The sequence below is a fragment of the Canis aureus genome, chromosome X (genome assembly GCF_053574225.1).
Source record: "Canis aureus isolate CA01 chromosome X, VMU_Caureus_v.1.0, whole genome shotgun sequence".
Taxonomy (NCBI): domain Eukaryota; kingdom Metazoa; phylum Chordata; class Mammalia; order Carnivora; family Canidae; genus Canis; species Canis aureus.
The window spans coordinates 58,370,506-58,385,992 of record NC_135649.1 but is presented as its reverse complement, the minus strand read 5'-3'; the positions used below and the strand labels follow the sequence as shown (position 1 = coordinate 58,385,992).

At 39.4% G+C, this 15,487-nt stretch overlaps 1 protein-coding gene across 10 annotated transcripts in view; it reads left to right on the top strand.

The window, feature by feature from the left end:
- The window catches only part of APOOL (apolipoprotein O like), a 254,234-nt gene that overhangs the window by 9,572 nt on the left and 229,175 nt on the right, over positions 1-15,487 (top strand). The window contains exon 2 of one of the 10 annotated variants that reach the window (XM_077890172.1): positions 10,856-11,001. The exons of the other annotated variants lie outside the window; for them this stretch is intronic. The gene's annotated coding sequence lies outside the window, so the exon portion shown is untranslated. The remainder of the gene's footprint in view (positions 1-10,855; positions 11,002-15,487) is intronic. 10 annotated transcript variants of the gene reach the window in all.

Below are 15,487 nucleotides of genomic sequence, written 5' to 3'. Positions count from 1 at the left end.
CCCATTGGATATTCTTTCTCGCTTTGTCAAAGATTAATTGACCATATAGTTGTGGGTTCCTTTCTCAGTTTTCTATTATGTTCCCTTGACCTATGTGTCTATTTTTATATCAGTAGCCAACTGTTTTGATCACTACAGCTTTGTAATGTAACATGAAGTCTGGAATTGTGATGTGTCCAGCTTTGCTTTCCCTTTTCAAGGTTTGCTTTGGCTATTTGGGGTCTTTTCTAGTCCATACAAACCTTAGGATAGTTTGTTCTAGCTCTATGAAAAATGCCAATGGTATTTTGATAAGTGATTTCATTAAATGTGTAGACTGCTTTGGGTAGTATAGACGTTTTAACAATATTTGTTCTTTCAGTCCATGAGCATGGAATGTCTTTCCATTACTTTGTTTTCTGTTGGATTTCTTTCATGAATGTTGTATAGTTTTCAGAGTACAGGTCTTTCACCTCTTTGGTTAAAGTTATTCCTAGGTATTTTTTTAAAAAAAGATTTTATTTATTTATTCATGAGAGATACAGAAAGAGAGGCAGAGACATAGGCAGAGGGAGAAGCAGGCTCCTCGAGGGGAGCCTGATGTGGGACTCGATCCCAGGACTCTGTGATGATGCCCTGAGCCGAAGGCAGATGCTCAGCCACTGAGCCAACCAGGCTTTTCTATTCCTAGATATTTTATGGGTTTTGGTGCAATTGTAAATGGGATTGATTCCTTGATTTTTCTTTCTGCTGCTTCACTATTGTATAAAATGCATTGGATTTCTTTACATTGATTTTGTATCCTATGACTTTACTGAATTCACGTATCAGTTCTAGTAGTTTTTTGGTGTTTAAGGTTTTCTGTATAGAGTATCACGTCATATGCAAATAGTGAAAATTTGACTTCTTTCTTGCTGATTTGGATGCTTTTATTTCTTTTTGTTGTCTGATTGCTGTGGCTGGTACCATATTAAAAAACAGTGATGAGAGGGAGGGGCAAGATGGCGGAAGAGTAGGGTCCCCAAGGCACCTCTCCCCACCAAATTACCTAGATAACTTTCAAATCACCCTGAAAATCTACGAATTCGGCCTGAGATTTAAAGAGAGAACAGCTGGAATGCTACAGTGAGAAGAGTTCATGCTTCTATCAAGGTAGGAAGACGGGGAAAAAGAAATAAACAAAAGGCATGAAAGGGGGAGGGGCCCCACGAGGAGCCAGGGTAAGGCCACAGCCAGTGCCCCCAGGACAGGAAAGCACCGTCCTAGAGAAGCAGGAACTTCACGAATCTTCCCGGGCGGAAAGGGGCTCCCAGGGAGTTAGAGCAAGACCCCAGGAGGGCGGGGATGCTCTCAGGCTCCCTGGGACACTAACAGACACCTGCGCCCCTGGGAGAGTGCCCCGAGCTCCCTAAAGGGCTGCAGCGCACTGCTTGACCCGGGAGCAGCTCGGAGGGGCACCAGCTGTGGCTTTGCAGGAGAGGGGGCTGCCCAGCCGAGAGCGCGAATCCAACAGCGCAGGCCCGGGAGCAAAGGGCGCCGGGGACACAGCCAAGGATCCGGCCTCCACCCGGGACAGGCAGAGGCCAGGAGGGCCCAGAACAGCAAGGACGCTCCTGCCCCAAGCTGCGCAGATCAGCGGCCCCGTCCCCGGAGCATCCAGGTCCCTACAGGCTGAGAGCTCCGTGGTTACTGTGGGAGCTGACTCCAGGGCTCCAGAGCTGGCCACCGCCACTGGGGTTGTTCCTCCTGGGGCCTCACGGGGTAAACAACCCCCACTGATCCCTGCACCACCAGGCAGGGAGCAGAGCAGCTCCCCCAAGTGATAACACCTGAAAATCAGGACAACAGGCCCCTCCCCCAGAAGACCAGTTAGAGGGACAAGTTCAAGGGAAAGTCAAGGGACTTAAAGTATATAGAATCAGAAGATACAGTACAGCCCCCTTGTTTTTTCTTTTTTCTTTTTGATTTCTGTTTGCTTCCCCCACCCTTTTTTTCCTTTCTTTTTCTTTCTCTTTTTCTTCTCTTTTTTCCCTTCCTTTTTTTTTTCTTTTCTCTTTTCTTTCCTTCTTTCTCTCCTCTCTTTTTCTCATTTTCCCAATATAACGTGTTTTTGGCCACTCTGCACTGAGCAAAATGACTAGAAGGAAAAACTCACCTCAAAAGAATGAATCAAAAACAGTCCTCTCTCCCACAGTTACAAAATTTGGATTATAATTCAATGTCAGAAAGCCAATTCAGAAGCACTATTATAAAGCTACTGGTGGCTCTCGAGAAAAGCATAAAGGACTCAAGAGACTTCATGACTGCAGAATTTAGATCTAGTCATGCAGAAATTAAAAATCAATTAAATGAGATACAATCCAAACTAGAGGTCCTAACAACGAGGTAGAAGAACAAGTGAGTGACACAGAAGACAAGTTGACGGCAAAGAGGGAAACTGAGGAAAAAAGAGACAAACAATTAAAAGATCATGAGGATAGATTAAGGGAAATAAATTACAGCCTGAGGAAGAAAAATCTACATTTAATTGGGGTTCCCGAAGGCGCTGAAAAGGACAGAGGTCCAGAATATGTATTTGAACAAATCCTAGCTGAAAACTTTCCTAATCTGGAAAGGGAAACAGGCATTCAGATCCAGGAAATAGACAGATCCCCCCTAAAATCAATAAAAACTGCTCAACACCTTGACATTTAATAGTGAAGCTTGCAAAATCCAAAGATAAAGAGAAGATCCTTAAAGCACCAAGAGACAAGAAATCCCTGACTTTTATGGGGAGGAGTATTAGGGTAACAGCAGACCTCTCCACAGAGACCTGACAGGCCAGAAAGGGATGGCAGGATATAATCAGGGTCCTAAATGAGAAAAACATGCAGCCAAGAATACTTTATCCAGCAACGCTCTCATTCGGAGTGGAAGGAGAGATAAAGAGCTTCCAAGATAGGGAGGAACTGAAAGAATATGTGACCTCCAAACCAACTCTGCAAGAAATTTTAAGGGAGACTCTTAAAGTTCCCCTTTAAGAAGAAGTCCAGTGGAAAAATCCACAAAAACAGGGACTAAATAGATATCATGATGACACTAAACTCATATCTTTCAATAGTAACTATGAACGTGAACGGGCTTCATGACCCCATCAAAAGGCGCAGGGTTTCAGACTGGATAAAAAAGCAGGACTCATCTATTTGCTGTCTGCAAGAGACTCATTTTAGACAGAAAGACACCTACAGCCTGAAAATAAAGGGTTAGAGAACCATTTACCATTCAAATGTCCTCAAAAGAAAGCAGGGGTAGCCATCCTTATATCAGATAAACTAAAATTTACCCCGAAGACTGTAGTGAGAATGAAGAGGGACACTATATCATCCTTAAAGGATCTATCCAACAAGAGGACCGAAAAATCAACAATATTTATGCCCCGAATGTGGGAGCTGCCAAGTATATCAATCAATTAATAAACAAACTTAAGACATACTTAGATAATAATACACTTATACTTGCTGACTTCAATCTAGCTCTTTCTACCCTCAGTAGGTCTTCTAAGCACAATATCACCAAAGAAATGAGAGCCTTAAATGATACACTGGACCAGATGGATTTCACAGATATCTACAGAACTTTACATCCAAACTCAACCGAATACACATTCTTCTCAAGTGCACATGGAGCTTTCTCCAGAATAAACCACATACTGGGTCACAAATCAAGTCTGAACAGATACCAAAAGATTGGGATTGTCCCCTGCATATTCTCAGACCATGATGCCTTGAAATTAGAACTAAATCACAACAAGAAGTTTGGAAGGCCCTCAAACACGTGGAGGTTAAGGACCATCCTGCTAAAAGATGAAAGGGTCAACCAGGAAATTAAGGAAGAATTAAAGATTCATGGAAACTAATGAGAATGAAGATACAACCGTTGAAAATCTTTGGGATGCAGCAAAAGCAGTCCTGAGGGGGAAATACATCACAATACAAGTATCCATTCAAAAACTGGAAAGAACTCAAATACAAAAGCTAACCTAACACCTAAAAGAGCTAGAGAAAAAACAGCAAATAGATCCTACACCCAGCAGAAGAAGAGATTTAATAGAAATTTGAGCAGAACTCAATGAAATCGAGACCAGAAGAACTGTGGAACAGATCAACAAAACTAGGAGTTGGTTCTTTGAAAGAATTAAGATAGATCAACCATTAGCCAGCCTTATTAAAAAGAAGAGAGAGAAGACTCAACTTAATAAAATCATGAATGAGAAAGGAGAGATCACTACCAACACCAAGGAAATACAAACGATTTTAAAAACATATTATGAGCAGCTATACACCAATAAATTACGCAATCTGGATTAAATGGATGTATTTCTGGAAAGTCACAAACTAACAAAACTGGAACAGGAAGAAACAGAAAACCTGAACAGGCCAATAACCAGGGAGGAAATTGAAGCAGTCATCAGAAACTTCCCAAGACACAAAAGTCCAGGGCCAGATGGCTTCCTAGGGGAATTCTATCAAACGTTTAAAGAAGAAACCATACCTATTGTACTAAAGCTGTTTGGAAAGATAGAAAGAGATGGAGTACTTCCAAATTAATTCTATGTGGCCAGCATCACCTTAATTCCAAAATCAGACAAAGACTCCACCAAAAAGGAGAATTATAGACCAATATCCCTGATGAACATGGATGCAAAAATTCTCAACAAGATACTAGCGAATAGGATCCAACAGTACATTGAGAAAATTTTTCACCCTGACCAATTAGGATTTTTTCCTGGGACACAAGGCTGGTTCAACACTCATAAAACAATCAATGTGATTCATCATATCAGCAAGAGAAAAACCAAGAACCATATGATCCTCTCATTAGATGCAGAGAAAGCATTTGACAAAATACAGCATCCATTCCTGATCAAAACTCTTCAGAGTGTTGGGATAGAGGGAACATTCCTCGACATCTTAAAAGCCATCTACGAAAAGCCCACAGCAAATATCATTCTCAATGGGGAAGCCCTGGGAGCCTTTCCCCTAAGATCAGGAACAAGAGAGGGATGTCCACTCTCACCACTGCTGTTCAACGTAGTACTGGAAGCCCTAGCCTCAGCAATCAGACAACAAAAAGATATTAAAGGCATTCAAATTGGCAAAGAAGAAGTCAAACTCTCCCTCTTTGCCAATGACATGATACTCTACATAGAAAACCCAAAAGCCTCCACCCCAAGATTGCTAGAACTCATACAGCAATTTGGCAGTGTGGCAGAATACAAAATCAATGCCCAGAAGTCAGTGGCATTTCTATTCACTAACAATGAGACTGAAGAAAGAGAAATGAAGGAGTCAATCCTATTTACAATTGCACCCAAAAGCATAAGATACCTAGGAATAAACCTATCCAAAGAGGTAAAGGATATATACCCTAAAAAGTATAGGCACTTCTGAAAGAAATTGAGGAAGACACAAGGAGATGGAAAAATATTCCATGCTCATGGATTGACAGAATTAATATTGTGAAAATGTTAATGTTACCCAGGGCAATTTACACGTTTAATGCAATCCCTATCAAAATACAATGGACTTTCTTCAGAAAGTTAGAACAAATTATTTTAAGATTTGTGTGGAATCAGAAAAGATTCTGAATAGCCAGGGGAATTTTAAAAAAGAAAATAGTATCTAGGGTCATCACAATGCCAGATTTCAGGTTGTACTACAAAGCTGTGGTCATCAAGACAGTGTGGTACTGGCACAAAAACAGACACATAGATCAATGGAACAGAATAGAAAATCCAGAAGTGGACCCTCAACTTTATGGTCAACTAATATTTGATAAAGGAGGAAAGACTATCCAATGGAAGAAAGACAGTCTCTTCAATAAGTGGTGCTGGGAAAATTGGACATCCACATGCAGAAGAATGAAACTAGACCACTCTCTTGCACCATACACAAAGATAAACTCAAAATGGATGAAAGATCTAAATGTGAGACAAGATTCCATAAAAATCCTAGAGGAGATCTCAGGCAACACCCTTTTTGAACTCAGCCACAGTAACTTCTTGCAAGATACATCCACGAAGGCAAGAGAAAGAAAAGCACAAATGAACTATTGGGACTTCATCAAGATAAGAAGCTTTTGCACAGCAAAGGATACAGTCAACAAAACTCAAAGACAACCTACAGAATGGGAGAAGATATTTGCAAATGACATATCAGATAAAGGGCTAGTGTCCAAGATCTATAAAGAACTTATGAAACTCAGCAGCAAAGAAACAAACAATCTAATCATTAAATGGGCAAAAAACATGAACAGAAATCTCACAGAGGAAGACATAGACTTGGCCAACACGCACATGAGAAAATGTTCCGCATCACTTGCCATCAGGGAAATACAAATGAAACCCGCGATGAGATACCACCTCACACCAGTGAGAATGGGGAAATTTAACAAGGCAGGAAACCACAGATGTTGGAGACGATGCGGAGAAAAGGGAAACCTCTTGCACTGTTGGTGGGAATGTGAAATGGTGCAGCCACTCTGGAAAACTGTGTGGAGGTTCCTCAAAGAGTTAAAAATAGACCTGCCCTGGGACCCAGCAATTGCACTGTTGGGAATTTACCCCAAAGGTACAGATGCAGTGAAACTCCGGGACACCTGCACCCCATTGTTTATAGCAGCCATTTCCACAATAGCCAAAATGTGGAAGGAGCCTCGGTGTCCATTGAAAGATGAATGGATAAAGAAGATGTGGTTTATGTATACAATGGAATATTACTCAGCCATTAGAAATGACAAATACCCACCCACCATTTGGTTCAAAGTGGATGGAATCGGAGGGTATTATGCTGAGTGAAATAAGTCAATCGAAGGACATACATTATATGTTCTCATTCATTTGGGGAATATAAATAATAGTGAAAGGGAATAGAAGGGAAGGGAGAAGAAGTGTGATATATCAGAAAGGGAGACAGAACATAAAGACTCCTAACTCTGGGAAATGAACTAGGGGTGGTGGAAAGGGAGGCGGGCGCGTGTGGGGGTGATTGGGTGATGGGCACTGAGGGGGGCACTTGACAGGATGAGCCCTGGGTGTTATTCTGTATGTTGGCAAATTGAACACCAATAAAAAATAAACTTATTATTTAAAAAAAAAGAATGTTCTTTTCTAAAAAAAAAAAAATTCTTTTCTAAACCCAGATAGATGAGAGCTTTTTTTCATAAGTCGATGTATTAAGAATTTTATTGCCCAGGTCATGGTCTATATTTGCAAATGTGCCATGTGAACTTGAGGGATGTATTGTTCCATTGTTTTGTGTACGGTTCAATAAATACCTGATTAAAACAAACAAAAAACAGTGATGAGAATGGACATCCCTGTCTTGTTCCTGACCTTAGAGGAAAAGCTCAGTTTTTCTCTATTAAGGATCAATCATACTAGCTGTGGGGTTTTTTGTATATGGCCTTTACTATGTTGATGTACATTCTTTCTAAGTGTACTTTGTTGAGGGTTTTTATCACAATGGATGTTGTACTTTATCAGATGCTTTTTCTGTATTATTGAAAGGATTGTATGGTCCTTATACTTTCTTTTATTGATGTAGTGTATCGTGTAGCTTGATTTGTGAGTCTCTAACCACCCTTACAACACAGGCATGAGTCCCACTTGATCATGGTGAATGATTCTTTTAATGCACTGTTGGATTTGGTTTGCTACTATTATATTGAGAGTTTTTACATCCATATTCATCAGGGATATTGGCCTCTAGTTTTCTGTTTTAGGCATGTCCTTCTCTTGTTTTAGTATGAGGGTAATGCTGGTCGTATAGAATGAATTTGGAAGTTTTCCTACCTTTTTTATTTTCTGGAATATTTTGAGAAGAATGAGTATTAACTTTACATGTTTGGTGGAATTTGCCTGTGAAGCTGTATGGCCCTGTACATACATACATACATACATACATACATACATTTATTTATTTATTTATTTATTTATTTATTTATTTATTTATTTATTTTTCTGAGAAACAGAGAAAGAGAACACATACAAGAAAGAGGAGTGGTAGAGGGAGAGGGAGAAGCCAACTCCTTGCTGAGCAGAGACCACAATGTGACTTGATCCTCGGACCCTGGAATCATTTCCTGAGTGGAAGTCAGATGCTTAACTGACTGAGCAACCTAAGCACCCTGTCCCTGAACTTTTATTTGTTGGGAAATTTTTGTCTACTGATTCAGTTTCTTGGCTGGTTATCAGTCTGTTCAAGTTTTCTGTTTCTTTTTCAGTTTTGGTAATTTAAATCTTTCTGGGAATTTATCCATTTCTTCCACATTATTCAGTTTGTTGGCATGTAATTTTTCATAATATTCTCTTATAATTGTATTTCTGTGGTGGTGGTTGTTATTTCTCCCTGCTTGTTTGTGATTTCATTTAAATGGATCCTTTCTCTTTTGTTTCTGTTAAATCTGGTTAAGGGTTTAACAGTTTTATTGATTTTTTTTCAAAGAACCAGCTCTTATTGCATTTATTTATTGTTTTTTTCCTATATCATTTTTTCTGCTGTATTATTTCCTTCCTTTTGCTGGCTTTAGGCTTTGTTCCTTTTCTAGCTCCTTTAGGAATAAGATTGGGTTGCAAATTTGAAAATTTTCTTGCTTCTTTTTTTTTTAAAGTCTTTTTTTATTTTTTATTTTTTTATTTTTATTTATGATAGTCACAGAGAGAGAGAGAGAGGCAGAGACATAGGCAGAGGGAGAAGCAGGCCCCATGCACCGGGAGCCCGACATGGGACTCGATCCCGGGTCTCCAGGATCGTGCCCTGGGCCTAAGGCAGGTGCCAAACCTCTGGGCCACCCAGGGATCCCCATTTTCTTGCTTCTTAAGGTTGGCATGTATTGCTATATACTTCCCTCATAAGACTGCTTTTGCTGCGCCTGAGAGTTTCGGATTGTTGCGTTTTCTTTTTCATTTATTTCTATGTATTTTTTTAATGTCCTGGTTGACCCATTCATTCTTTATTTAGTAGAATGATTTTTAACCTCCCTGCATTATAGTCTTTCCAAATATTTTCTTGTGACTGGCTTCATATTCCATAGCGTTGTGGTCAGAAAAGATGCTTGGTATGATCTGTTTTTTTGTATTTGTTGAGGACTGATTTGTGACCTTGTATGTGCTTTAGTGGAGAGTGCCCAAGTGATCCTGAAAAGAATGTATATTCTGCTGTTATAGGATGGAATGATCTGAATAGTCTGTTATGTCCATCTGGTCCAGTGTGTCATTCAAAGCAGTTGTTTCCTTGTTGACTTTCTGCCTAGATGATCTGTCCATTGATGTAAGTGGAGCATTAATGTACTCTACTATTATTTTATTATTATCATTGAGTTCTTTTAAGTTTGTTATTAATTGTTTTATGTATTTGGTTGCTCCCTTATTGTGTGTATAAATATTTACAGTTGTCAGATCTTCTTGTTGAATTGTCCCCTTTATTATGATATAGTGCTCTTCTTCATCTCTCGTTATAGTCTTTCATTTAAAGCCTAGTTTTCCAATATAGGTGTTGGTTCTCTGGCTTTCATGTGGCATCCATTTGCATGATAAATGTTTCTCCCTCCCCTCAATTTCAATGTGCAGGTGTCTTTAGTTTTATAATAAATCTCTTGTAGACAGTGTATACTTGGGTCTTATATTTTTTTAAATTTTATTGATTTATTTTAGACAGAGAGTGTATGTGCAGGTGTATGCATGAGTGGGGAGAGGGCCAGAAGGAAAGAGAGAGAGAATCACAGTCAGACTCCCTGCCAGAGTGTGGAGCCCGACCTGGGGCTTAATCTCACCACACTCATAACCTGAGCTGAAATCAAGAGTCAGTCACTTAACTGACTGAGCCACCCAAGCACCCCATGGTCTTGTGTTTTTTTTTTTTTTAATGCATTCTTATACCCTATGTCTTTTGCTTGGAGCATTTAGTCCTTTTACATTCAGAGTAATTATTGAGAGATATGTATTTAGTGTCATTTTATTACTTCTTTTGTTACTGTTTCTGGAGATTTTTTCATTCAAAGAGTCCTCTTTAATATTTCTTGCAGGGCTGGTTTAGTGGTCAGGAACTCCTTTAGTTTTTGTCTGGGAAACTATCTCCCCTTCTATTCTGACTGATTGATACCTTTGCTGAATAAAGTATTGTTGGCTATATATTTTTCCCATTCAGCACTTTAAATATGTCATGCCACTTACTGCTGACTTCCCACATTTTTTTGAGAAATTTCCAGCTGGCTTAATGAGTCTTCCCTTGTAAGTTAGTTACTTCTTTTATCTTGCTGTTTTTTTCTTCATCCCTGTATTTTGCAAATTTAATTACAATATGTCTGTCTTGTTCTGGGCCTGGTTTTGTTGATTGTGATGGGACTTCTCACTGCCTCTTAGATCTGGATGTGTTTCCTTTCTCAGATTAGGGAAGTTTTCAGCTCTTATCTCCAAAAAAATTTCTGCCCCTTTTTCTCTCTCTTCTTCTGGGACTCTTACACTATGAACGTTCTAAGTCTGTTCTTATGTTACATAATTTTTTCTCTCTTTTGTTCAGCCTCATTATTTTCCATTATTTCGTCTTCTGTTTTTTTTAAGATTTTATTTATTTATTCATGAGAGACACAGAGAGACTGGGAGACAGAGACACAGGCAGAGGGAGAAGCAGGCTCCATGCAGGGAGCCTGATGTGGGACTTGATCCCGGGACTCCAGGATCACGCCCTGGGCCAAAGGCAGGCGCTAATCCACTGAGCCACAGGGATCCCCCCATTATTTTGTTTTCTAGATCACTTACTCATTCCTCTGTTTTTTCCAGCCTGCTGTTCAATATCAATTATAACATTTTAAATTTCTTCTTATTTATTTTTTAATGCAGGGCATGGAGCCCAATGTGGGACTTGAACTTTTGACCATGAAATCAAGACCTGAGCTGAAATCAAGAGTTGGATGCTTTACTAACTGAGCCATTCAGGCGCCTCACATTTTTCATTCCTGACTTCTTAAAATTCTTTTATCTCTGTGGTAATGTCCTCCCTGATGTCTTCCATTCTCTTCTCAACCCCAGCAAGTATCCTTATGATTGTTACTTTACATTTCCATCAGGCATGGTACTTATATTGGTTTGGTTAGATCTCTGGCCCTGAACTTATCTTGTTCTTTCATTTGGGATGAATTCCTCCATCTTGGCATCTTGTCTAAGTCTCTGTCTTCTGTGTTTTAGAAAAGCCCATTATATTTCCTGCTTCTGAGAGTAATGGCTTTATGAAGATGATATAGTGTCTAGGGCCTCTTGCTTCATAGAGTGTCTCTAGTCTCTGCTGTGTGTGCTCTACTGTTGTGTTTTAGCTGTTCTCTTCTTCAGGCCAGTTATCTCTAGAGGCTTTCCTGAACTGCAGTGGACAGTGTTTGTCCTTGGCCAAGATGTGACACATTTTAACTAGGTGTGCTCCAGTCTGCTCTTTGAATGAGCCCTGATACTACTTCCATTAGAACTGAAGCTCTGTAGAGCTCTCTGGGCTGGACATGTGATGTGAGCAGGGATTTCTGCTAGTCTTCTGGGGAAGGGGTCTGCCATGTTGGGACTGAGGCAGACTGGACTGAGAAGAACAATACTGCCAGAGTGCAGGGGTGTAGGACTTGGTTGTAACCAGGTAAAGCAGCCAGTGTCTGTGCTGTGCTGTTTGCTACAGGTGGCTCTGTGTTTATGCTGAGGGGCAGATCACGGAAATGGAGCCAGCCAACACCTTTTTCTCTGCAGAGGGGTCTGGGTGCTTGCTACTCTCCATGAAGCACTCCGAGAAGAGCAAATAATCTCCCCCCTGTGTGTTCCAGGCCTTTTTCAGATTGCTCTTTCTACACTGTTTGCCTTTGGGTTGTTTACCTGCCCTATCCCCAAGAGCAGGGCAGTGCCCTCTGGTCTGTGTTCCAGCCAAGTCTGCTGCCTTTTAAACTCTGGGCCATAGGGAGGTGGTTCTGGCAAGAGCCTGCACTGGTCTTGTGGGGGAGGGTCTCACCATGCTATGACTGAGGAAGGCTGACCCAGAAGGGCACTCATGCCAGAGCATAGAGGTATGGGACCTGGTTTAAGTAGGTTAAGCAGCCAGTGTTGGGACTTATCTGCTTTCTGCAGGTGGATTTTTGTTTATACTGAGAGGCAGGGGAGGGAAATATCTCCATCCGATTCCTTTGTCTTGGGAGAGGCATCTCTATGAGTGCTACCTCTTAGGGATGTACTCCAAGAAGAGTGACTAATCTCCCTAGTGTGGGCCCCAGGTATTCTCCCTCTCTTCTGCAGTACCCATAGTTCCTTTCTCCCCTTAATCATGTGTCCACACTTCTTATCTTCTTCAGTGTGCCTTCTTCTCTTCCTTTAGTCGAGGAATTTATTCTTTCAGTCTTCAGGCAGGTTTCTGGGGGTATTTAGAATGACTTGATAGTTATCTAGTTGTATTTGTGGGACAAGATGAGCCTAGGGTCTTCCTATTCTACCACCACCTTCTCTTTCAACTAGCATTTCAGTTATTTGAAGTACACTATTTGATATGCAGTTGTGAAAGGACCAGATTGTATAGGTATATTTTTTGCAGTTTGATTATTTCTTCTTCAGTATCACCATATTTTTCAAGAATTTTGTGAGAAATTGCAGGCAGAGTTTTAAAATTTTCTATTTCAGCAAATTATCTGCTTTTCATGTATCAGTATAATGAATAATGGCATAACTGTTAGACTCTGCTGTTTTCTGTGGATTTAATGATACTTTATCCTCTTTTAGATGATTCACCCATTCATTATTTTCTGAAGAAAATAAGCACCATTATATATACACGTCTTTTTTTAGTGACTCACTGATGATTAAAATTGTACCTTTGTTTAAGACGTTTATGTTGCTGTCAAGAAATAGCTCTTAGGCTATTGCTGCAAAATGCAGCATTAACACCTTTTCTTGTTTTATTTTTAGTCCGAAAGAAATACAATAGTATTTCTGTTAGAGTAGAAGATGAGTTCAGTAGCATTTGCCATTGTCAGAAACTTTATTACCCTTGGAAAGTGCATTACAGAAGTAACTAAAAGGGAATTAAAATATGCTTTCATGAGCAAGTATGGCTAGATGGGTCCTGTATGACCCAAGGAAGTAGAACCAGGACCAATGAAAAGTATATGGGCATGCGTTTCAGTTTAGTGTATGGAAGAACTTTCTCATAGAGCTGTAAGAGGATGAAATGATCTATCAGTGGAGTTTCCCGTTATTGAAGGTGGTCATACATAAACTGGAGGAATTCAAAATGAGAGAGATGGTTGGACAAGGAGACCTTTAAGATCACTTTGCATTGTGAGATTGAAACTCCAGTACAGGGACACCTGGGTGGCTCAGTGGTTGAGCCTTTGGCTCAGGACATGATCCTGAGGTTCTGGTATCGAGTTCCCCATCAGGTTCCCCCTGGGGAGCCTGCTTCTCCCTCTTCCTATGTCTCTGCCTCTCTATTATGAATAAATAAATAAAAATTTTTAAAAAAGAAACTCTAGTACAAAGAAGATGATGTGCCTGAGATACAACCTTGTATTTTGAAGCCAATCTGTCTTTTGCCATTTTATGTTGGATTTAATATTCATTAGTTTATTCAGGAGCAATGCTTGATTTTTCAAGCCAATTTATATTCCTTCCATCTCCTACAGGATGATACTTCGGAAGAGGCTAAACTTTATCAGTTGTATAGTTATACTCCTATGTTTGTTTACCTCAGGAGTATTTGTATATTAGGTCTGTGGATAACAAAAATCACCCAGAAAGAATAGTACTGATATAGTCACTCACAGTCCTCCCTCCCTTGCTGATAACTCAAGCTATTAGCCCTTCAGGTCTACCAAAGGAAGGAGAGGGAGAAAGAAGGAAAAATAAGAAGGTAAAATAAAACTGTAAAATCAATTAGAACATATAGTTGCTGAAAAAAATAAAGGAGTGGAAGAAAGAGATAGAGAAGAAAGCAAAAAATGGGAGCAATTGGAGATGAGTAATCTACTTTTTCCTTTACTGGTGATGGTAGTCTATAACTTCCCTCTCTTTCCCACACAGGTCTTGTGCTCTAAAGTCAAACAGCCATGTGGTGTTGAGGTTTTTCTTGTGAACAGTTCTTAAAAGACACCAACCCTAAATTGAAAGGAAAACTCCTTTTCATCTATTTCCAACTCCCTCCATTTCTTTAGCTTTTGACCTCCACAAAATGAAACTGAAAAAAACATATGTATTTAAGCAGTATAGTATACAGGAATATTTTTCTGTAAAGCTTCCTTAATAAAGGTATTATTGACCATTCTAGCTAAAAGTACATCAGTTTAGATAGAAAGTTATTATATTTTAAAACACTTATTTGTTATAGTATAATAATCATCACATTAATTTGACCAAGAAATTTTATCATGGCACATGCAAAATAGAATGCTGTTTCCTGTAAGAAGGAATCTGGCTTGTTCTTTTGTCCACTCAGATATAATCTTCAGAGGGCTGAAATTTAGTCAAAAAGTGTGTCATAAGAATACTACCTTCCATTTATTTAGCACAACAGACTTTATAAAACTTCATCTATAAGTTATATATATATATATACATATATATATATAATATGTGACTCATAAATTTCCTATAAGAATTTTTAATAAGAAAAAAAAAGAATTTTTAATAAGAGTAATATGCTCTAAGGTATATGTGTATCAGGATAAAAGGTACTCGTGATAAATTTTATTTGTGGTGGGGCTGGATTAATTCGGTCTTAAATGCTTTAGAGAATGTGGAGAGGCCTGCAAACATACTTCAGATTTTGAGAATAACTACATTTGGGGGGGACCATAGTTCTACTTCTTATTAGATTCTCAAAAAGTTAACACCACTGAATCAGTCTTACAATTTCAGATTACCTTTAGGGCCTTCAGTTATCATTTACCTCCATAGATGTTTCGCACACAGACATTCATAAAACATAAAAGAACTTGCTAGATTACCTATGTATACTGCTTTATCTAAACCTGTGAATTATTACTTAGTTTTGAGGTCGTTGGTCCTACAAAGCCCTTGGGGTACAAAGAGGTATAAAACTACTGACAGGGAGCCTATATTTTATTTTTTTATTTTTAAAATATTTTCTTTATTTATTTGAGACAGCACTAGCGGGGAGGGAGAGGGAGAAGCAGGCTCCCTGATGAGCAGGGAGCACGACTTGGGGCTCAATCCCAGGACTCTGGGATCATGACCTCAGCTGAAGGCAGATGCTTAACTGATTGAGCCACCTAGGTGCCCAAGGAGCCTACATTTTAGCAGAAAAATAAACTGCATACATTTTAAAAGGTAAATTATAACAGATTTACTTAATACTAAATTAGTGGAGCTATATCAATTCAGAGGGATGGCTTTGAGTGAGCTAATGGAACGGCAGGGTTTATAAAGATAAATGTATTCATATAACAAATATTTTTTGAATACCTGCTTTGTGCCAGGCACTGTTAGGTGCAGGAGATG